The sequence below is a fragment of the Macaca nemestrina genome, chromosome 7 (genome assembly GCF_043159975.1).
Source record: "Macaca nemestrina isolate mMacNem1 chromosome 7, mMacNem.hap1, whole genome shotgun sequence".
Taxonomy (NCBI): Eukaryota; Metazoa; Chordata; class Mammalia; order Primates; family Cercopithecidae; genus Macaca; species Macaca nemestrina.
The window spans coordinates 152339178-152363244 of NC_092131.1; the positions used below are offsets into that span (position 1 = coordinate 152339178).

Below are 24067 nucleotides of genomic sequence, written 5' to 3' on the forward strand. Positions count from 1 at the left end.
GGGACAGACTCCCTGCTCAAGTGGGTCCCTGACCCCTGAGTAGCCTAACTGGGAGACATCCCCCACTAGGGGCAGTCTGACACCCCACACCTCACAGGGTGGAGTACACCCCTGAGAGGAAGCTTCCAAAGCAAGAATCAGACAGGTACACTTGCTGTTCAGAAATATTCTATCTTCTGCAGCCTCTGCTGCTGATACCCAGGCAAACAGGGTCTGGAGTGGACCTCAAGCAATCTCCAACAGACCTACAGCTGAGGGTCCTGACTGTTAGAAGGAAAACTATCAAACAGGAAGGACACCTACACCAAAAGCCCATCAGTACATCACCATCATCAAAGACCAGAGGCAGATAAAACCACAAAGATGGGGAAAAAGCAGGGCAGAAAAGCTGGAAATTCAAAAAATAAGAGCGCATCTCCCCCGGCAAAGGAGCGCAGCTCATCGCCAGCAACGGATCAAAGCTGGACGGAGAATGACTTTGATGAGATGAGAGAAGAAGGCTTCAGTCCATCAAATTTCTCAGAGCTAAAGGAGGAATTACGTACCCAGCGCAAAGAAACTAAAAATCTTGAAAAAAAAGTGGAAGAATTGATGGCTAGAGTAATTAATGCAGAGAAGGTCATAAACGAAATGAAAGAGATGAAAACCATGACACGAGAAATACGTGACAAATGCACAAGCTTCAGTAACCGACTCGATCAACTGGAAGAAAGAGTATCTGCGATTGAGGATCAAATGAATGAAATGAAGCGAGAAGAGAAACCAAAAGAAAAAAGAAGAAAAAGAAATGAACAAAGCCTGCAAGAAGTATGGGATTATGTAAAAAGACCAAATCTACGTCTGATTGGGGTGCCTGAAAGTGAGGGGGAAAATGGAACCAAGTTGGAAAACACTCTTCAGGATATCATCCAGGAGAACTTCCCCAACCTAGTAGGGCAGGCCAACATTCACATCCAGGAAATACAGAGAACGCCACAAAGATACTCCTCGAGAAGAGCAACTCCAAGACACATAATTGCCAGATTCACCAAAGTTGAAATGAAGGAAAAAATCTTAAGGGCAGCCAGAGAGAAAGGTCGGGTTACCCACAAAGGGAAGCCCATCAGACTAACAGCAGATCTCTCGGCAGAAACTCTCCAAGCCAGAAGAGAGTGGGGGCCAATATTCAACATTCTTAAAGAAAAGAATTTTCAACCCAGAATTTCATATCCAGCCAAACTAAGTTTCATAAGTGAAGGAGAAATAAAATCCTTTACAGATAAGCAAATGCTTAGAGATTTTGTAACCACTAGGCCTGCCTTACAAGAGACCCTGAAGGAAGCACTCAACATGGAAAGGAACAACCGGTACCAGCCATTGCAAAAACATGCCAAAATGTAAAGACCATCGAGGCTAGGAAGAAACTGCATCAACTAACGAGCAAAATAACCAGTTAATATCATAATGGCAGGATCAAGTTCACACATAACAATCTTAACCTTAAATGTAAATGGACTAAATGCTCCAATTAAAAGACACAGACTGGCAAACTGGATAAAGAGTCAAGACCCATCAGTCTGCTGTATTCAGGAGACCCATCTCACACGCAGAGACATACATAGGCTCAAAATAAAGGGATGGAGGAAGATTTACCAAGCAAATGGAGAACAAAAAAAAGCGGGGGTTGCAATACTAGTCTCTGATAAAACAGACTTTAAACCATCAAAGATCAAAAGAGACAAGGCCATTACATAATGGTAAAGGGATCAATTCAACAGGAAGAGCTAACTATCCTAAATATATATGCACCCAATACAGGAGCACCCAGATTCATAAAGCAAGTCCTTAGAGACTTACAAAGAGACTTAGACTCCCATACAATAATAATGGGAGATTTCCACACTCCACTGTCAACATTAGACAGATCAACGAGACAGAAAGTTAACAAGGATATCCAGGAATTGAACTCATCTCTGCAGCAAGCAGACCTAATAGACATCTATAGAACTCTCCACCCCAAATCAACAGAATATACATTCTTCTCAGCACCACATCGTACTTACTCCAAAGTCGACCACGTAATTGGAAGTAAAGCACTCCTCAGCAAATGTACAAGAACAGAAATTATAACAAACTGTCTCTCAGACCACAGTGCAATCAAACTAGAACTCAGGACTAAGAAACTCAATCAAAACCGCTCAACTACATGGAAACTGAACAACCTGCTCCTGAATGACTACTGGGTACATAACGAAATGAAGGCAGAAATAAAGATGTTCTTTGAAACCAATGAGAACAAAGATACAACATACCAGAAACTCTGGGACACATTTAAAGCAGTGTGTAGAGGGAAATTCATAGCACTAAATGCCCACAAGAGAAAGCAGGAAAGATCTAAAATTGACACTCTAACATCACAATTAAAATAACTAGAGAAGCAAGAGCAAACACATTCGAAAGCTAGCAGAAGGCTAGAAATAACTAAGATCAGAGCAGAACTGAAGGAGATAGAGACACAAAAAACTCTCCAAAAAATCAATGAATCCAGGAGTTGGTTTTTTGAAAAGATCAACAAAATTGACAGACCACTAGCAAGACTAATAAAGAAGAAAAGAGAGAAGAATCAAATAGACGCAATAAAAAATGATAAAGGGGATATCACCACCGACCCCACAGAAATACAAACTACCATCAGAGAATACTATAAACACCTCTACGCAAATAAACTGGAAAATCTAGAAGAAATGGATAATTTCCTGGACACTTACACTCTTCCAAGACTAAACCAGGAAGAAGTTGAATCCCTGAATAGACCAATAGCAGGCTCTGAAATTGAGGCAATAATTAATAGCCTACCAACCAAAAAAAGTCCAGGACCAGATGGATTCACAGCTGAATTCTACTAGAAGTACAAGGAGGAGTTGGTACCATTCCTTCTGAAACTATTCCAATCAATAGAAAAAGAGGGAATCCTCCCTAACTCATTTTATGAGGCCAACATCATCCTGATACCAAAGCCTGGCAGAGACACAACAAAAAAAGAGAAATTTAGACCAATATCCCTGATGAACATCGATGCAAAAATCCTCAATAAAATACTGGCAAACAGGATTCAGCAACACATCAAAAAGCTTATCCACCATGATCAAGTGGGCTTCATCCCTGGGATGCAAGGCTGGTTCAACATTCGCAAATCAATAAACATAATCCAGCATATAAACAGAACCAAAGACAAAAACCACATGATTATCTCAATAGATGCAGAAAAGGCTTTTGACAAAATTCAACAGCCCTTCATGCTAAAAACGCTCAATAAATTCGGTATTGATGGAACGTACCTCAAAATAATAACAGCTATTTATGACAAACCGACAGCCAATATCATACTGAATGGGCAAAAACTGGAAAAATTCCCTTTGAAAACTGGCACAAGACAGGGATGCCCTCTCTCACCACTCCTATTCAACATAGTGTTGGAAGTTCTGGCTAGGGCAATTAGGCAAGAGAAAGAAATCAAGGGTATTCAGTTAGGAAAAGAAGAAGTCAAACTGTCCCTGTTTGCAGATGACATGATTGTATATTTAGAAAACCCCATTGTCTCAGCCCAAAATCTCCTTAAGCTGATAAGCAACTTCAGCAAAGTCTCAGGATACAAAATTAATGTGCAAAAATCACAAGCATTCTTATACACCAGTAACAGACAAACAGAGAGCCAAATCAGGAATGAACTTCCATTCACAATTGCTTCAAAGAGAATCAAATACCTAGGAATCCAACTTACAAGGGATGTAAAGGACCTCTTCAAGGAGAACTACAAACCACTGCTCAGTGAAATAAAAGAGGACACAAACAAATGGAAGAACATACCATGCTCATGGATAGGAAGAATCAATATCGTGAAAATGGCCATACTGCCCAAGGTAATTTATAGATTCAATGCCTTCCCCATCAAGCTACCAATGAGTTTCTTCATAGAACTGGAAAAAACTGCTTTAAAGTTCATATGGAACCAAAAAAGAGCCCGCATCTCCAAGACAATCCTAAGTCAAAAGAACAAAGCTGGAGGCATCACGCTACCTGACTTCAAACTATACTACAAGGCTACAGTAACCAAAACAGCATGGTACTGGTACCAAAACAGAGATATAGACCAATGGAACAGAACAGAGTCCTCAGAAATAATACCACACATCTACAGCCAGCTGATCTTTGACAAACCTGAGAGAAACAAGAAATGGGGAAAGGATTCCCTATTTAATAAATGGTGCTGGGAAAATTGGCTAGCCATAAGTAGAAAGCTGAAACTGGATCCTTTCCTTACTCCTTATATGAAAATTAATTCAAGATGGATTAGAGACTTAAATGTTAGACCTAATACCATAAAAATCCTAGAGGAAAACCTAGGTAGTACCATTCAGGACATAGGCATAGGCAAAGACTTCATGTCTAAAACACCAAAAGCAACGGCAGCAAAAGCCAAAATTGACAAATGGGATCTCATTAAATTAAAGAGCTTCTGCACAGCAAAAGAAACTACCATCAGAGTGAACAGGCAACCTACAGAATGGGAGAAAATTTTTGCAATCTACTCATCTGACAAAGGGCTAATATCCAGAACCTACAAAGAACTCAAACAAATTTACAAGAAAAAAACAAACAACCCCATCAAAAAGTGGGCAAAGGATATGAACAGACATTTCTCAAAAGAAGACATTCATACAGCCAACAGACACATGAAAAAATGCTCATCATCACTGACTATCAGAGAAATGCAAATCAAAACCACAATGAGATACCATCTCACACCAGTTAGAATGGCGATCATTAAAAAGTCAGGAAACAACAGGTGCTGGAGAGGATGTGGAGAAATAGGAACACTTTTACACTGTTGGTGGGATTGTAAACTAGTTCAACCATTATGGAAAACAGTATGGCAATTCCTCAAGGATCTAGAACTAGATGTACCATATGACCCAGCCATCCCATTACTGGGTATATACCCAAAGGATTATAAATTATGCTGCTATAAAGACACATGCACACGTATGTTTATTGCAGCACTATTCACAATAGCAAAGACTTGGAATCAACCCAAATGTCCATCAGTGACAGATTGGATTAAGAAAATGTGGCACATATACACCATGGAATACTATGCAGCCATCAAAAAGGATGAGTTTGCGTCCTTTGTAGGGACATGGATGCAGCTGGAAACCATCATTCTTAGCAAACTATCACAAGAACAGAAAACCAAACACCGCATGTTCTCACTCATAGGTGGGAACTGAACAATGAGATCACTTGGACTCAGGAAGGGGAACATCACACACAGGGGCCTATCATGGGGAGGGGGGAGGGGGGAGGGATTGCATTGGGAGTTATACCTGATGTAAATGATGAGTTGATGGGTGCAGCACACCAACATGGCACAAGTATACATATGTAACAAACCTGCACGTTATGCACATGTACACTACAACTTAAAGTATAATAATAATAAATAAATTAAAAAAAAAAGAGGCTTTTTTTTCATCATCATAGAGTAAAATTTACTTTTCTTTTTCCTTTGGTATACAGTTCTATGAATCTTAACATGTAGATTTGTGTTACCATGACCATAATCAGGATACAGTTCAGTTTCATCTCCCCCAAAACTCCCTTACATTATCTCTTTATAGCCTCCAATTCTCTGCTCTTCCAGTTTTATATAGGCAGACAGTTTGTCCCAAATTAGAGGAGGTAGTCTGTTTGTCCACTCATTCATTCCTTCTTTATGGACAGTCTTATGGGCATATGGTAGTATTTTTCAAAACATCATAAGACACAATTCCTATCATTAAGGAAGGTATGGCCTAGTTCAAGGCTAAGATATCTCCACGGTAGCAATAAATTATCAAATGGCAAGTGAATGAGACTGACAATATAGGAGATCACAAAAGGCTTAGAAAGGCCAGGAAAGGCTTAAAAGGAGAAAAGAAACTTGATGTATAGTCTGAATGGATGGAAGGAGTTTTGAATGTCATGTAGAAGGTAGGAAAAGCCTTTTGGTTAAAGCAAGGACATAGAGGCATGTATGTATATGAACTTGGGAAAACCCATGGAGGAAGGGAAGTGGGACTTTCTTTGAGTGGTAAAGGAGACTAAGTGCAAAAATGGTCACAATACTCTTTCCTTTCCCATATCCATACCCATTTCAACATGACTACAGCTCCTCTCACGAACAGATGGAATCTATTCCCTTACTCCTCAAATCCAGGTTTGCCTACTAATTGCACCGACTGACAGAATGAGGCAGAAGTAATGAACTGCCAGTCTTCAGCCTAGACTTGAGAGTCTTTGAACCCTTTTTCACTATATGGAAAGCTGCCAGGTGAACAAGTCCAGCCAACATGTTGGAGGATAAGAGACCATATGGCAGAGAGCCACATGGTGGTTCTAGCCAATTCCATCCTAGAGCACCGAAGAACCAGCAGTCTCCAAACATGTGAGAGAACCTTGCCGACAGCAGCAGAGATGCCTCACTGACCCACAACTGATATCAGATAGATGAGTGAGCCCTAAGGAAATGAAAAGTATCCAGTTGACCCATCGACTTGTGAGCAATAATAGATGCTCATTGCTTTATGCCACTAAATTTTGGGTGAAGTTTGTTACCTAGCAATAGCTAACTGATACAAGTGTCTAAGACACTAGGGATCTCTATCTTATAAGTCATGAAAGAATTATTAGTAGGTATTGTGATCCAACAAAGAAGGTACATTAGGAAGTTTCCTATTGACATTACAGTAGTGGAGATTAGTGATAATTTTAGTCTATCTAAAATTTATTTTTATTTTTATAAAAACAATAAATGCATAGTTTAAAAGGTTAAGTAGTACTATGAGGCTTATCAAGGAAAAATGTAGTCCCAAGCTATACCCTTACTCATGTCCCAGTACTGTTTCTTAGCTTTCTCTTCTGAAATCTATCTTCATATTTGTAACTACTATGTCTATACTCATCTTTATATGTACCTATTTTAGATATAATGTCTTGCCTTCATGTTATTGCAGATGAGAATTTTTCTGTTCTCCCTACTTCTCTTCCATACCTTGCACCCTTTTATTATAATTTATCATGTAATAATTGATATTATCAATTTAATATCACTATGTTAAATAAATATTTTACATTTGTATTATAATGTCTATGTAAATGTTCCTCACTATTAGGCAGGTAGAGTACTAAAATAGTTTCTTTTTATACAAATTTTGTTTTTCTTTATTATTACTTCATTCTTTTATCTGCTTAGCTTACTATGTACCAGTATAAAATAGATGCACAATTTTCTCCAAATATAATGATAGATATGAAAAAAAACACTTCATTTTCATTCCATTTTTCACATAGCCAGATGCATCAGTTTGTTTGTTTGTTTACGCAGGTCTCCATCCAGAAGTTCTTTTGTTCTAATCTTGACTGGTTTTCTTTAAAAAAAAAAAAAAAAAGGATAAAGTGTGTTACATAAGTGCCATAACAGTGAAATCTGCTTATATTTAAAAAAAAAAATAAGTGAAGCTTTGTTTGGACATTATTTCCTCGCAAGAGCAATACATATCCTTAGTAAACAACTACCATATTTACAAGTTAATTTCTTTGATACTTAGTCACCATTGAAAGCCAGGAGAAATCATGAAAGAGTGAGCTTTGAAATAATCTTTACAGCTAAGTTGATAACAGGGAAGGTAGCCAGACAATTCCTGAAGCAGACTTGTTTATTTTGTAGAGTGTTTGACTATGTCTGGGTAGCTAGCTTGATTTTATAAAGACCAGGGACAAGTTCAATCCCTGTTTTGGCCTGTTAAAGCTTTTCCCAGAAGAATAAATATCTGCTCCATAGTCATTCTAATCCTAACCCCAACTAGCCTCAAAAAAGAAATTAGGCAAGATGGACTGGGGTTATCATGAAGTTACTCTTACTACTACGAAACTAACATAAAGTGCATGTCCATAGATAGCGAGGCAGCAGTCTCATTTTCACATATGGGCAGCACAATTAAAATGTGAATTTCAAATAACCCAACATGACTCACTTTCAACAAAAGATAAAAATCCCTTAATCTTCAACTGGTCTTTAAATTTGAGATGTTAGGTCTGTGTTAGAGATAGTAACGAAATATTATGACGTGTGCACTGGTACCTTAAATGCCAAATCTCAAAAACAACACAAATTCAAGACTTTCCTATTAACACACACGTGTACCAATTGCATTTCATATGCTGAAAGTGGTTTTATAGTCTATTTCCTCCATCTTTTCATTTTTGAGGAGCACACTTGTAAAAACACCAATTTAACTTGTGCTAAGTGGTAGGGGTTTGCTTTTTTTAAACCAAAATTCTGCCAAACTTGTCGATCTTCTGCTTCATCTACTCAGGTAGAATAGCAGATCAAGCTGCTGCTGTGGCTGCGCTCACCATATGAAAGCAGTTTGTGTCTGCATTATTACTGTCTTTAGGAAAACTTTAAATTCTTCAGAGCAGTTTTCTTTACTCCTCCCATCTTTCACTTCCTGCCTAAATCCAAGTTAAATTATACAATTTCCACTGGTCTTCAACACAGTTTGATTCTGCACCGTCCTTTCCTTTGCATGTCACAGTAGTTGTTCACATATATTAAATATTATAGATATGTTCTGCTCTTGACATCTATATATTTACAAAAGCAGCTCTGTACTTTTTGGTGTGTTTGTTACTATGGTGGCTCACAAAAAGCAGTTTTCTCAGTTCTAAGCATGGTACTTTACAATTTTTAATGCATTCATACAACAGTGCATTGGAAAAGTACTGAGCCTCTACAAAATAGCTTTACATTTTTAAACAAATGAATGTGATTTTTTTTCACTTACACAAGCATAGGCTTTTTAATATTTCCACAAGATAAATATCTCAAACTATAAGCTCACTCTACAGTGTACCACAGTGATGGACTTAGGAGACAGTTACACACTTAGAAGATACACTAAGTGTTATTTACACTGACATGTCCAGTATCACCAACTCTGGAAGGCAAACAAACAATATTCAGAATGTGGCTTAATTTGTGTCAACTAATAACTGGGAATGGTATAGCTTTAATCACTTAAGAAACACATACTGTAACTTAGTCTAAACTGGTAATTTCCTTCGCCCCTCTCTCTTATGGCGTGGGAAAATTTCAAGATCAACATGAAACGGAGCCATTGCTAAGGCAGATCTTTTAAGATAACAAAGGAAAAACTGACAAGTGTATATGATAAATTATCAGTAACAGTGATGCTACCAATTTAACTGTGATAGAAATCAGATTTTTATGTCATAAAATGTGGCTTTTAAAATATTTCCTTTTATTCTGGAACAAAAACTGGAGAAAGGACGATGATTCCTTCAGAAAGCAATGACTCAATTCAGGTTGTTACTTTACATTTAAGTACCACTCAAAAAGTGGACATAAAAGCAAGTGATTCCTGTTTGCCCATCACTATATCAGCTACATAGCTGAGAGTTCAGATCTTAATTACACAACACTTCCTCTGTTACCAGAAGCTAAGACTGCTCTGCGACAATAGGACAGGTAGAATTCTCAGATAACCAGCGACTGATGCAGTGGACATGGTACTCATGGGAACAAGGTAGTTTATGGAGTTTGTTGCCTTCTCTATATTCTGTAATGCAAACACTACAGGTTTTTAATGCATCACTTTCACCAAAACTTGTCATTGCCACGTTGTCAATCTGTTCTTTGATGAGTCCTCTAGGTTGGTCATCATCATCCTCATTTAAGAGGAAAAACTGAGCCAGGCTAAGGAAGGGCAAAGAGCCACTTTCATCAAATATGACTGGGGTCCTATGTCGACCCTCCCTCCTGGCACCTGATGAGCCCGATGATGAGCTTCCTTCATTACTGCCTTCAAATAAATCTGAGCTAGTTTCTGAACTTTCACCACCAGAACTGGAACTAGGGCAAACTGGAACTTGAGCTGGAACTTGAGCTGGAACTCGAACTGGAACCAGAACTACTACCACCACAAGAACCCCGCTTCCACTCCGTGACTCTGCCCTTTCCATATTTTGATTTGGGACTGAGCCAGTAGGCTCTGAGTCGCTATCACTGTACATGAAATAGCTTAACCAAAACCTGTTATTATCTGCCTTAACATGGTCTGAATTACAACAGATGTAGTCTCACTTAGACCAGTATTTAAGATTCTACGACAGGGAATTCTGATGGTACTGACATAGGTTCTCACACACCTCCCTGCTCAGAACGTGAAAATGTACACCTAAAACCTCCTCGTTCACTTTCGTAGGTGACAGTATTGTTTGGCGTCTGAGACCTAGACCACGTTTCGCTGACTATTCTCTCTCTCTGCTGATATTCTCCAGGACGAACTCTTCTTACTTGAAGATCAAGGACTACGGTTGGTCTCTATCCTGATCCTGTAGATTCACCATTGGCAGCTGTGTCTGAAGAACCTGCTCCTTGAGAGGCATTTCTTGTTCCAGAAGCTGCAAAAATACCTCTACTTAGCAACTCAGGCCCAGATATTTGCTCTCTCCATGTCACACGGGGCCGGGTTCTAGAACTTCCCTCCGTCTCATTTACCAAAGATGTTCAAAAATCTGAGATGAGATATGATGATGAGATCTTCGTGGAATTTCACTCATTGGATGCAGAGGTGACCTCCTTCTCTCAGCTCTTGCTCTGGTTCTCCGATAGTCTAGCCTCCTGCTTCCTGCCCTCCTCTGACCTCTGGTAAGTGGAACTTCTGTTAATGCTTCAGCTGAATTTCGTTCTGATGTAGATGGCCTTGCAGATACTATTCAGGTCGTGGGTTTTCCACTTGCCTTTGGCTGTTGTTTTCCACATTTTCTCCACTAGAACGTCTTGCAGATGGCTCATTTTCATTCTCTGAAATTTGGCCCCCATTATTACTGTTAACATTTATCTCTAAACTGAATCTGCAATCACCACTGTTTGGATTAGTCCGGCTCACTGCTCTCCAAGATTGGTTTCCTCTTTTTCCACTTCTTGTTGTATTTTCCGTTTGTCTGACAGAGTTAAGCCAGTCTGTTGTAGAGTCACCATTAGACACATCATCTGAAGAGTCTCCTCCTCTATTTTCACCTGAGTTTTGCGGTGGTGGGCTTTCTTTAATTTGCTGTAGTCTTCTCAGCAACTGTTCCTCAGTACTTTCACCTGGGGTGCCTAGCAAACTGTTCTCTCTCCTAAGCCTATAATCTTCTTCACTCAGGTTATTTACAAATTGGTAGAAAGCTTCTTCCCGATCCAATCGGTCCATCTGAATTCTGCGCTGTGCTGCAGACTGATCACCACTTCCTTTGTCGTTAGAATCTGAGTTTTCCATATTGATGAACAAGTGGAAAATTACTAGGTTTTAGGATCAGCGTCCAACTTTTGGTTCGGCTGCCGCCGCCGAGGCTGCTCCGCAGCCCCCTGGCCGCAGCTCTCAAGCGGCCTCCAATGGGCTGGTTGAGACCCACCTCTAGCCCAGCGCCTGCCAGACATTGCTCTGGCAGCCATTATCTTCCCCATTGTTACCAAGCAGCCACAGGAAAACTCTTGACTGGTTTTCTTTAGGCATTTCCCATGAATAGGCATTTTCTATGTCTCCGGGTATTTTCTCCAGGATTTCCTGTGCTGGGGCCATTCTCACATCTTCCTCTCTCTTGGTATAACCCCTTATTGTGATGAAGAATATTCTCCAGTATTACGTGGCTAAAATACGTTTATTCTATAGTATCTACTTCAAGCTTAATGGCACAGTCATGAATAGAAAATAACCTTCCCTCAGAATTTCTAACGCATTGCTTCACTGTTTTCTGGCTTTTAAAGTTTCGTGCCTTTCTTATTCACAATCTTTGGCTGTTGCCTGTTTTGGTTGTTGCTATTGTCCATTTGTTTAATTTATTTTTGAAATTTAAGCATTGAAAATTTCACTATGTTCCTTCATGGATTGTTTTACCCATTTTCATTCAAAATTGTAGGTAACACGATAGACTCTTTCATTCTGGAAATTTGTGTCTATGGATTAAAAATAAAAATTTGACCTGGTGTAGTGGCTCACATCTGTAATCCCGGCACTTCAAGAGGCTGAGGCAGGAGGATCGCTTGAGCCCAGGAGTTCAAGACCAGCCTGGGCAACATAATAAGACTCTGTCTCTATGAAAAATAAAAAGAAACATAGCTGGGTATGAGCTGGGAACTTGGAGGCTGAGACAGGAAGATCACTTGAGCCCAGAAGTTCGAGGCTGCAGTGAGTTGTGACTGTACCACTGCACTCTAGCTTGGGTGACAGAATGAGGCCATGTGTCTAAAAAAATAAAATAAAATATAAAAATTATACATTGTCATTTTCTCTTTCTGAAATTCCTGTTAGTCTTATGTTGGGCCTCCCAGGTGATTCTTTAATTTTTTAAAAACTTTTTCTTTTCTCTTTACTATCTCAGATTTTTAAAATCCTGCTTTCTGGAAAATATCCTCAACTTCACATTCCAATACTTTATTGTTTTTTCTTTTTGCTCAAACTTTATTTTTCCTAAAAATTATGTTACGTACCCTGATTTATCCTTGTTTTCTTTTTTTTATTTAGCAAGTGATTTTTTGTTCTTTAGCCACAGTTCTCCCACATTTTTGCATATCACATTTTTTTCGTATTTTTAAACATTAGACACATAATTTGTTAGAAATTAAAAAGTAAAGCACAATCTTTTTGCTAAATAATGTCACATATTTAACTTAAAGATTATTAACTTTTTGACTATCAAAAACTGAAGCTGCTGGGAATCACATTAATTTGTAGGTCCTAAAATAGCCCTGAGGTCTGAATAGGAAAATATCTTTTATAATCTGTAACAAAACTCTTACCTCAACATTAAACACTGTAAAATTTACACAATTGTATCTGTACTCAGTATCTGTACAATATCCAGAAACCTACTGGAGTTTTAGAAATAACAATACAAATACGTTTACATTCAGAAAAGAGAGCTTATACTAAGGGAATATAAGTTGAAACCAGGCATCCTGTGAAGGAATCTGTTCACTCCTTAGACAGTCACAAAGTCATCTTTGTTAAAAGCACAGGTCCTTGGATATCCTCAAATGCCAGGCAGAACAAAGATAATTCCAGTAAATTGGTTTTTACTGTTCATCTGAGTGGAGTATAATTTTCAAATTATTCTTTCATGGATATAATATCTTCACTTATCTCTCTCTGAAGATATTAATTATACTTTCTTTACTCTGCATCTATTTTTTCAAGTTTTTTCCTTGTTTTGATTTTGATCTTCATTTTTCATGTTGAGGCTCATCTTATGATTTTTGATTGTCCATTCATATTTCAGAATGAGATCTAGAAAGCCGGTTGCATATTCTTTGTGTCTGTGCAGGCTTGTTAACTTGTGGGCCTTATAGTAGGGTAATCAGAAAGTGACTAACTTTTTGTTCAGGAACCCTAAAACATTGGTATCTGCAGGACTTTTCTCTGGGATTTCCAGTGTTTTCAGGGAGGAATCCTTAAATCTGCTGCAAAAAGCAGATACGATTGTCTAGAGTGTTCTAGGAGCAGAGTAGAGGAAAGTGCTACAGAGTTCCGTTTATTGAATAGTCAGACTTTTGCTTAATTACTCATTTTACATTCTAACACTGCCCTTGTTGTCTCAGTACCCAGAACACCCCTACTCCATTTCTGTAGAGAATGTCTTCATTTTCTGCAGTTTAGAAGAGAGAGAATCAGTCATTTGACTGCACGTAATAATTATTTTATTTTATTTTATTTTATTTTATTTTATTTTATTTTAGAGATGGGGCGGTCTCCCTATGTTGCCTAGGCTGGACTTCAACTCATGGGCTCAAGCAATCCTCCTGCCTCAGCCTCCATGTAATCATTATTTTAAGTAAGTATGCAACCATAATATTAATAAGTATATGAATAGCTATCTTTGGCGTCGGGATCCTGTTTTCAACCTGTGTCATCAACAGGCCAGTTTAATTATTATATCATGTTGATGAAACAAAGATTAATTTCCAAAGTGGAAATTTGGTGAGTAACAGAGTTTAAACTGAAAGTTTTGAGGCTTGACAAGTAGATGATTCACATCAGAGATACCTCACACATTTTGCCATTACACATACCAATCTCTTCAAATTTCCTCCTGTACAGACAGCTCTCTCATCTCTGTTCTTTTTCTCAATTTACAGTTCCTTTCCAAAGCCTATTGTGTGAGCATTTCAGATCCAAGTCTTAACCCCAGCTTGCAGACCACACTCACCAGCCAAGCAACAGGATTTTACTTGAGATGCAGAGCAAAAAACAAACAAACAAACAAAAACAAAAAACAGACTGGAATAACTTTTTCCCTAGCAAAAATAACTTAACTATTATTAAAAGTCATACTGATGAAACCTATCAGAAAATTGAGAATCACAGTAAAGTACTTAATCACAGTGATATTGTGCCTGATTTGTGATTCTATTTTCAGAAAACAAGAGAAGTTTAGTGTGAAGCCAGTGTGTGGTGATGGTTATGGTTGTCTTCTCATGTACTCATCAGCACATGCATGTGAGAAAACTATCTAAGGCTAGGAATGTAACCACCAAAAGAATTAAAGGAAAGAATACTCAGTGCTGCTCACACAGGTATAGGACTAGTTCCTGGTTCCATAAACCAGATTAGTAGTGGGGAATAATTAGTCCTATGATATGCACAGCTCTGGTCCCACCCTGTGAATCATAAAAGCAAGACCCAAAAGGATTAAACAGTTTCCAAGTAACTTAAATGCATCCTAGAATAAAGCTCAATCATTATAGGAATACAAAAATATCCAGAATTCAAGAAAGAAAATTTCCCCATGTCTAGAATACAATAAAAAACTACTAGGCATGAAAAGAAGCAGAAAACTATAACCTTTGATAAGGAGAAAAAAAAAATCAATTTCAACAAGCCAAGAACTGACACAAATATTAAAATTAAAAGACAAGGACATAAAAACAGTTTTTATAACTGCATGTCATATATTCAAAAAGTGATGTAAAGATATGAAAGATATAAAAAGACTCAAAATTTCCAGAAATAAAAAGTACAATATCTGAGATAAAAAGTACACTGAATGGAATTCACTACAGATTGGAAATTTGAAAGGAAAAAGTAATGGACTCAAAGACAGTTTAATAGAAACTATCCAAAATAAAACACTAAAAGAAAAAATAAAATAAAATGAAATGAACAGAGAATAACTGAGCTGTGGGATAATTCAAATGGTCTAATGTATTTGCAATTGGAGTAGTTTCATAAAGGGGGGCAAAATATTTGCAGAAATAATGACCAAAAATTTTCCAAATTTGATAAAACTAAAATCTATGGACCTAAAAAGCTAAATTAACCCCAAGTACATAAACATGAAGAAAACAATGCCAAGGAGCATCATAATCAAATTGCTTAAAACAACTGATAAAAATAAAATCTTAAAAACAGCCACAGAAAAAGTAGAGGGATAATTATAAAGAATGACAGCAGATTTCTCATGAAAAACAATGCAGGTAAGAAGACAATAGAACAGTATCACCAAGTAAAAAATACTAAAGAGGAAAAAAAAAACCCCTGTAAATGTAAAAGTAGAACTCTGTATACCCAGCAACAATATCTCTGGAAATTAAAAGTAAAATAAAGATTATTGAAGACATACAAAAGCTGAAAGAATTAATCATTAGCAGACCCACACTATGGTAAGTATTCAAAGAAGTACTTCAGTCAGAAGGAAAATGCTACCTGATGAAAATATGAATCTATACAAAGGCATGAAAAGCACAGGAAATGATACTACATGAGTAAATAATAATCTTATTATTTAAATATTTTAAAAATATACTTGACAGTGTAAATAAAAATAATGACAATGTAGTATGGTATTAATAACATATATAAAAGTAAAATATGGGCAACAATAGGATAAAGGCCAGGAAGGGCAAAATGGAATATGTTGCTGCAAAGCTCTTATACTATACATCTGTACCTAAAGTGGTTTAATATCATTTGGAGATAGACTGTGATAGCTTAAAGATATATGCTATAAACCCTAAAGCAACCAGTAAAAAAACAAGAAAATAAGCACACCAACAAAGATAAATGGAATAACAAAAAAAGATTTTATAATGCAGAAAAAGAAAAAAGGTGAAAGAATGATGGAGCAAATAGAAAACAAATGGCAAGATAATAGTTGTAAACTTAACCATATTGATAATCATAAAAAATGTAAATTGTCTAAACACCATAAAAGGCAGAGATTGTCAGAGTGGTTACAAAGGAAGACCCAACTCTATGCTGCCTGCAAGAATGCCCTCTAAATATAAAGGCACAAAAAGGTTAAAAGTAAAAAATGTAAAAGTATACACCATTCTAACATAAGTCAAAAGACAGCTAGGATGGCCATATGAATATCAGATTAAGTAGACTGCAAAGCAAAAAATGTTACCAGAATAAATAAGGTCATTTCATAAAAATAAAGAGGTTAATTCCTCAAAGCAATCCTAAAAGTTTATATATATATATATATATAAAACTTTAAAATGCAAAGCAAAAACAGAACTGTAAAGATAAGTAGACAAATCCCCAATTAATGTAGGAGACTTTAATACTTTTCTCTCAATAATTGATAGGACAAGTAGACAGAATATCATTAAAGATATAGAACACTTAAATAGTATCATCAATCAACTTGACCTAACTGACATTTATAGAACAATCCACTTAAAAGTCTCAAAATGTGTATTCTTTTTAAGTGCACATAAAACATATATCAAGATAAATCATATGATAGACCATATTTAGATCATAAAACAAGTCTCAGTAGATTTACAAGGATTCAAGCCATTTGAAGTATGTTCTCTGACAACCATGTAATTAAATTATAAATCAATAACAATGATTTCTGAAAAATCCCCAAATATTGAGAAATTATTAAACAAATTTGATTAGCTTAATACTCTTCTAAGTAGTCCAAGGGTTAAAGAATAAATCAAAAGGGCACTAAGAAAGTATTTTGAATAAAATTAAAATACAAATTCAATATATCAAATTTGATGCTACTAAAATGAGGTGCTACAAAAAAGTAATTATGGAGACATTTATAGCACTAAACACATATATCAGAAAAGAAGAATAATTTTATCAAAGATCTGTTTCCACATTAAGAAACTAAAAAAAGAAGAGCAAATTTCACCTAAAGTAAATAGAAAAAGAATTAAATAGAAAGAAAATATAGTAAGCAGAAGAAATGAAATAATAGAATAGAAAGATAAATAGAAAAAAGAAAATAGTAAACACTGGTTCTTTGAGAAGATCAAAAAATTATAAAACATCTAGCCAAACTAATCAGGAAAATAAAAGAGATAATATACACAAATTATCAATACCAAGAAAAATAGAGGTGACATCACTGCAGATTCTATAGAGATTAAGAATATAGATGAATCTAAAATTAATTATGCTTAGTGAAAGATGCCAGAAAAAAGAAAGAATATACATTTTCATTCCCATTGCTTAAAATTCTAGAAAATTGCAAACTAAACTGATAGAAAGCAGTTTGGCTACTGCCTGGGGATTAAAAAAAGAGAAACAGGGAAAGATGGGAAGGAGAAATTTCAAAAGAGCTCAAGGAAAATTTGGAGTAATAGATGTGTGCATTATCTCAATTGTGGTGATGATTTTACAGGTGTAAACAAACAGTACACTTAAATATATACACTCAATTGTATGTCAATCTTATCTCACTAAAACTGTTAAATAGGTGGGTCACTACAGATTAATATCTGTTTCTCAAAAAGTCTCAACAAATTACCAATTAAATCTAACAGTATATTAAAGGAGTTGTACACCATGACCAAGTGGGATTTGACCCAGTTGCACAAGACTGGTTCAACATTTGAACATAAATTAATGTAATTCATTATATCAACAGGCTGAAAAAGAAAAATCACATGATCATATTATTAGAAAAGGAAAAACATTTGACAAAATCCAGTACCCATTTATGATAAAAAAAAAAAATCTCGATAAACTAGGATCAGAGGGGGACTTCGTTAATGTGATAAAGAATATCTGCAAAAGCATTTATAGTTAACATCATATTTAATGGTGAAAAACTAGTAGCTTTCTCACTAAGATCAGAAACAAGGTAAGGATGTCTCCTTTCACCATTCCTTTACAACACAGTACTGGAAGTCTTAACTAATAAAATAAGACTGAAAAAAAAAAGAAAATAAGAAATATACAGATTGGGAAGGAAGAAATAAAACTTTGTTTGCAGATGACATGATCCTCTGTGTAGAAAACCTGAAAACATAAACAACAAAAATCCAGGAAGTAATCAAGGTTGCAGGATATAAAGTTAATATACAAAAGTTCATTGTTTTCCTGTGTACCAGCAATAAACAAGTGGAATTCAAAATTAAAAATACACTATTTACAATAGTACCCACAAAATGCAACATGCGAGTATGAATTTAACAAAATATGTACAAGATCTACATGAGGAAAAGCACAAAATTCTCATGAACAAAATTTTTAAAAATTACATAAATGAAGAGGCTGTCCATCTTCATGGATAGGAAGACAATATTGTTAAGATGTCAGTTCTTCCCAACTTTATCTATAGATTAAATGCGATGACAAAATCCCAGCAAGTTACTTTTTTAGATATCAACAAATTAAATTTAAAATTTATATGGAAAGGCAAAAAGTCCCAGAATAGCCAACACAATGTTGAAAGAGAAGAACAAAGTGGAGGACGGACACTACCCACCTTCAATACTTACTACACTAATCAAAGCAGTGTGATATTGATAAAAGACTAGACAAATAGATCAATGGAACTAAATAGAAAGCCTAGAGATAGACCCACGTATAGTCAACTGATCTTTGACAAAGCACAAAAGGCAAACAATGAAGTAAAGATAGTCGTTCAACAAATGGGTTTGAAACAACTGGACATCCACATGCAAAAAATTTAATCTAGACACAGATCTTACACCCTTCATAAAATTTAACTCAAAATGAATCATAGACCTAATGCAAAACACAAAACTAAAAAAGTCCTGGAAGATAACATAGGAGAAAACCTAGATGACCTTGGATATGGTGATGACTTTTAGATACAACACTAAAGTCATGATCCATGAAAGAAATAATTGATAAGGTAGGCTTCATTAAAATTTAAAACTTCTGCTTTGCAACAGATAATGTCAAAAGAATAAAAATGCAAGCCATATATTTGCAAAAGACACATCTGATAAAGGATTGTTATTCAAAATATACAAGGAACTCTTAAAACTAAACAATAAAAAAAAAAAAAAAACCCAATTAAATGGGCCAAAGCCCTTAATGAACATCTCACCAAAGAAGATATACAGATGGGAAATAAGCATATAAAAAGATGCCCACAGGGAAATGTAAATTCAAACCAAAACAAGATACCACTATACACTTATTAGAATCGCTAAAATCTGGAACCCTGACAACGCCAAATGTCGGTGAGGATGTGGAACAACAAGAACTCTCACTTACTGCTAATGGGAATGCCACTTTGGAAGACAGTTTGACAGTTTCTTACAAAACTAAACATACTCTTAGCATATGATCCAGCAATTGCACTCCTTGATACCCATTCAAAGGAGTTGAAAACTTGATATCTACACAAAATTCTGCATAGATGTTTATAGCAGCTTTATTGATAATTGTTAAAACTTGGAAGCAACTAAGATATCTTTCAGCAGCTGAGTGGATAACTAAACTGGTACAACCATACAATGGAATATTATTCAGTGATAAAAAGAAATAAGCTATCAAACCTTCATTCCTCCGTGAACAAACATGGAGATCTTAAACACATATTATTAAGTGAAAGAAGGCAATCTGAAAAAGCCACATACTGTAAAATTTTAACTGTGATATTCTGGAAAAAGCAAAATTAAAAAGACAATAAAAGATCACTGGTTCCCAGGGATTTGGGGTGGGGGATACAGAGATGAATAGGCAGAGCGGAGAGGATGTTTAAGGTAGTGAAAATACTCTGTATTATACTATAGTGGTAGATACTTGCTATTATACATTTGTCCAACCCCATAGAATGTACAATACTTAGAGTTAACTCTAATAAACTATGGACTTCCAGTGATTATGATGTGCTAAAGGAGGTTCCTCAATTGAAACAAATGTACCACTTTGTTGGGGAGATGTTGGTAATGGGGGAAACTATGCATGTGTAGGGGCGTGTCCTGCTAGCAGTGGCTCTAGCAGAGATTTTGATTTAGTAAGTCTAAAGTGGAATTCAGGGATCTGTATATAAACCATAATTAGAAACAAATGCATTAGGCAAAATTAGCATGCAAGCAAGTGTTTTACACTTGACTCCAACAGAGCCCTCCGTCGTCAGGCTGTCCTCTCTTCCTCTCATGCCACGTGAACTCCTCTCTCACTTGCCTAATTTCCACCTAGGCAAATAATGGTGATATTTTAGAACCCATTTATCCCAAATTCCATGTCTTCTTTTATGATTAACCATTTCTTCCTACTTCATTTCTTCTCATCTCTCTTCAACCACTGTAGCCTTTCCAATCCCTGAGTCAAAATAACTTGAAGATCCCAGGCTAATACAAAATACTCTTCTCTTGGCTCCAGGTCAAGGATACAGAAGGAAACCCCTTCACTACATAGAATGAAAAGGGTTTCAAAATAAAGATGTATTTACAGCAAATGAGCTATTCTGGGTTACACAAGTCACTGTATCAGGTTCTCTTACATGCCAACAGTTTTTCTTTACTTACTGTGTTTGACTCTGTCTATGGACAACTGGTGCTATCCTATTTTGGTTTTAAGAAAAATTATTAAGGCTAAGAACAAAGTTGTTTTATTTTTTGTCATCCAAGTTTCTGAGGAGATGTTTTAGATAAGCAATTCACCACTGTCTTTGATCTCAAACTATCAGCTTCAAAGTATAACATTTAAAAATAATTTTATGTGGTTTCTATTATTTTGCCTGTCTTGCATGCACTGAGGCTTATTTTAAGATGTCTTTTCTGGTTTTGAGCATTTTTGTAAGATGGTCAAGTTAGATATTTGTCCTTTGTGATAAAACTCAATTCCTTTATATAAATATCCCAGACTTTATTGATTATTGTATCAGACAGAGGTAACATGAATACACAACTCTTCTATGCATGACATTTAATGAAAGTTCAGTTAGCCTGGCGCGGTAGCTCATGCCTGTAATCCCAGCACTTTGGGAGGCCAAGGTGGGTGGATCACAAGGTCAGGAGTTCAAAACCAGCCTGGCCAACATGGTGAAACCCTGTCTCTACTAAAAATACAAAAATCAGCCAGGCGTGGTGGCGGGTCCCTGTAATCCCAGCTACTTGGGAGGCTGAGGCAGGAAAATCACTTGAAACTGGAAGGCGGAGGTTGCAGTGAGCCAAGATTGCACCACTGCACTCCAGTCTGGGCGAAAGAGCTAAACTCAGTCTCAGAAAAATAAAAAAAGTTCAGTTAATGCTCACTCCCAATCCTTCCGGAAGGGCATGGGCTTTTGTTTTTCCTCTCTCCTTTGTAACTGCACTTAAAGACAACATATTATACTTTGTGTATCTAATATATTGGGCTGGATGGGAGATGGTTAGCGCTATTTCTTTTGCATGATGGTGGGTAAGCCTTTCTGTTCTTTTTGATCAGATACAAGAAATAAATCTGTGTTATAGACAATATGTTGCAGAAGGGACATAAATATACCTGAAAGGTTTAATCGAGGGTACTTAATATTTTTTGTTTTCCCTGATTTATGATGTAAGAAGCAATATAATATAGTGAGTATAGCCAAGAAGCAGCAAGAGCACTAACTGTCTAAAATTAGAGAGGCTGTTTTCTAAATTCTGCTCTTCCACCTATGTGATCTTGGGCAACATTCTTCATTCTTGTGTTCATTCATTCATAAATCCTACAAATATGTCTCGAATATTTTCTATATGTCAGATATTGTGGAAATCGCTGACAATGGACGAGTAACACAGCCCTTGTTCTTATAAAGTGTGGCAGCCATGACAGTGTACCTCAGAGATCTCCAACTACAGGAGCAAAATTGATTGAGGGCCTCAGATTCTGTGCTCTGAAATCCAGTGTAACATTTGCACCAGGCTATGCTTCCCATGGGCTGCTCCCCAAGAGTGACTGACTACAGTAGGGATGCTAAGGCATGTTCATTCCTGGGAGACACAGCCGGAAAATTCAGTGATGGTCTTGTTGAGCATTCTTTAGACTGCACAGCAGTCTAGTTCACTTCAACCTAATTTTCCTCTCCTCTGTCCTTCACTCAGGATCCAGCTTCCAGTACGTTTTCAGGGCTCTCTCAAATTTATGCTCCCTCCCCATTTTCTCTCTCAGGCATTTCACCCGATAAAAATCCTGGCACGTTTAATCCCATTTTAGTGTTTGCTTCTTAGAGAACCTAAGACCAACATATGGAGTACATTCTAGTGAAGGAGGGAAAACATAAACAAGTAAATAATAAGGTAATTTCAGAGGTGATAATTACTTAAGGTAAAAAAAAAGTAGTATAGTGGAATAGAGCGATGGCCATGGGTAGTGAGTGGGGACGAGGCACACTGTTCTTAGCTTGAACGGGCAGGGAAGATTTCTCTGAGAAGGTGACATTCTAGTTGAAAGCTGAATGATGAGGTTTAAAGATGCTGGGAAAGAGCAGTCTGTGCAATGTGAAGGGCTGGAGCCCAGCAGAAGCTGCCTGTTTGAAGAACGTGAAGACAGGGATTTTAACAACAACCCTCCAGAAGAATATGGCAGCAGGTGAGGTCAGAAAGACAGATAAAGGCCTGGTCATGGAAAGGAGTCTATATTTTATTCTAAGTGCAATGAGAAACTATTGAAGAGTGTAAGCAGAAGTGTAACATAATTTGATTTATGTTTTTGAAAGATGACGTTGGCTTCTGAGAGATGATGAACTGGGAGGCAGCAAGAGCGGAAACAGGCAGAGCAGTTAGAATATAGGCATCTAGGAGAGAGATGGCATAGGCTTGGACTATGGTACTGATGATGTTGGTGAGAAAAATTAATAATGGATTCAAGATATGCTTTGTGTGTGTGTATGTGTATGTGTGTCTGTGTGTGTGATGGAGTCTCTCTCTGTTGCCCCAGGATAGAGGGCAGTGGTATGATCTCGGATCACTGTAACCTCCGCCTCCCAGGTTCAAGCAATTCTCCTGCCTCACCCACCTGAGTAACTGGGACTACAGCTGTGCACCACCATGCCCGGCAAATTTTTGTATTTTTAGTAGAGACAGGTAGTACTCCTAATGGTATGAATCATTGAATGCACAGATGTGGAAAAGCAGGAAAGATAATTAAATGTTGATTTGACATATTTCTCATGCTCCTGAGAAATCTGTGAATTCGGAAGATCAGAAAAGGAATATGATAACTTAAGTATGAGGAGAAGGTATGACAGAGGGCTAAAAGAGCCCTTATAAAAGAATGTTCAGTAACATCATGGAACACTGAGAATAACTGAAGTTTCTCAGAGCCTCATAATGCCACAAAGTTCAACGCTATGGTTTTACCTTCCCGGGATGCCTATTCTTCCCTCACTGATAGGATGACATCAATAATCTCAAAGGTCAGCCGTGCAATGTCCCACGCCTGTAATCCTAACACTTTGGGAGGCTAATCTTAAGCTCAGGAGTTTGAGACCAGCCTGGGCAACATGGCAAAACCCTGTCTCTACAAAAACTACAAAAATTAGCCAGGTGTGGTGGCATGTGCCTATAGTCCCAGGTAGTCATAAGGCTGAGGTGGGAGGATCACTTAAGCCCAGGAGGCAGAGGTTGCAGTAAGCCCAGATCATGCCAATGCACCCCAGCCTAGACAGCAGAGTGAGACCCTGTCCAAAATATAAAAAGAAAGAAAGAAAAGAAAGATCCCAAAGGCCCCATACAGCTCTACTATTCCATGACTTTATAATCACCATCCCATCCCAACATTATACTGGTAAGAAA

The 24067-nt window shown here is 37.0% G+C and overlaps 1 protein-coding gene and 1 pseudogene across 1 annotated transcript in view; one reads left to right on the forward strand and one right to left on the reverse strand.

Annotated features, from left to right (window-relative positions):
- LOC139364066 (uncharacterized) overlaps window positions 1-10515 on the forward strand; it is a 36188-nt gene extending 25673 nt beyond the window's left edge. The window contains exon 2 of the mRNA XM_071099378.1: window positions 10381-10515. The gene's annotated coding sequence lies outside the window, so the exon portion shown is untranslated. The remainder of the gene's footprint in view (window positions 1-10380) is intronic.
- Window positions 7457-11363, reverse strand: LOC105490528 (E3 ubiquitin-protein ligase RLIM pseudogene; annotated as a pseudogene).
- Window positions 11364-24067: the final 12704 nt, after the last annotated feature.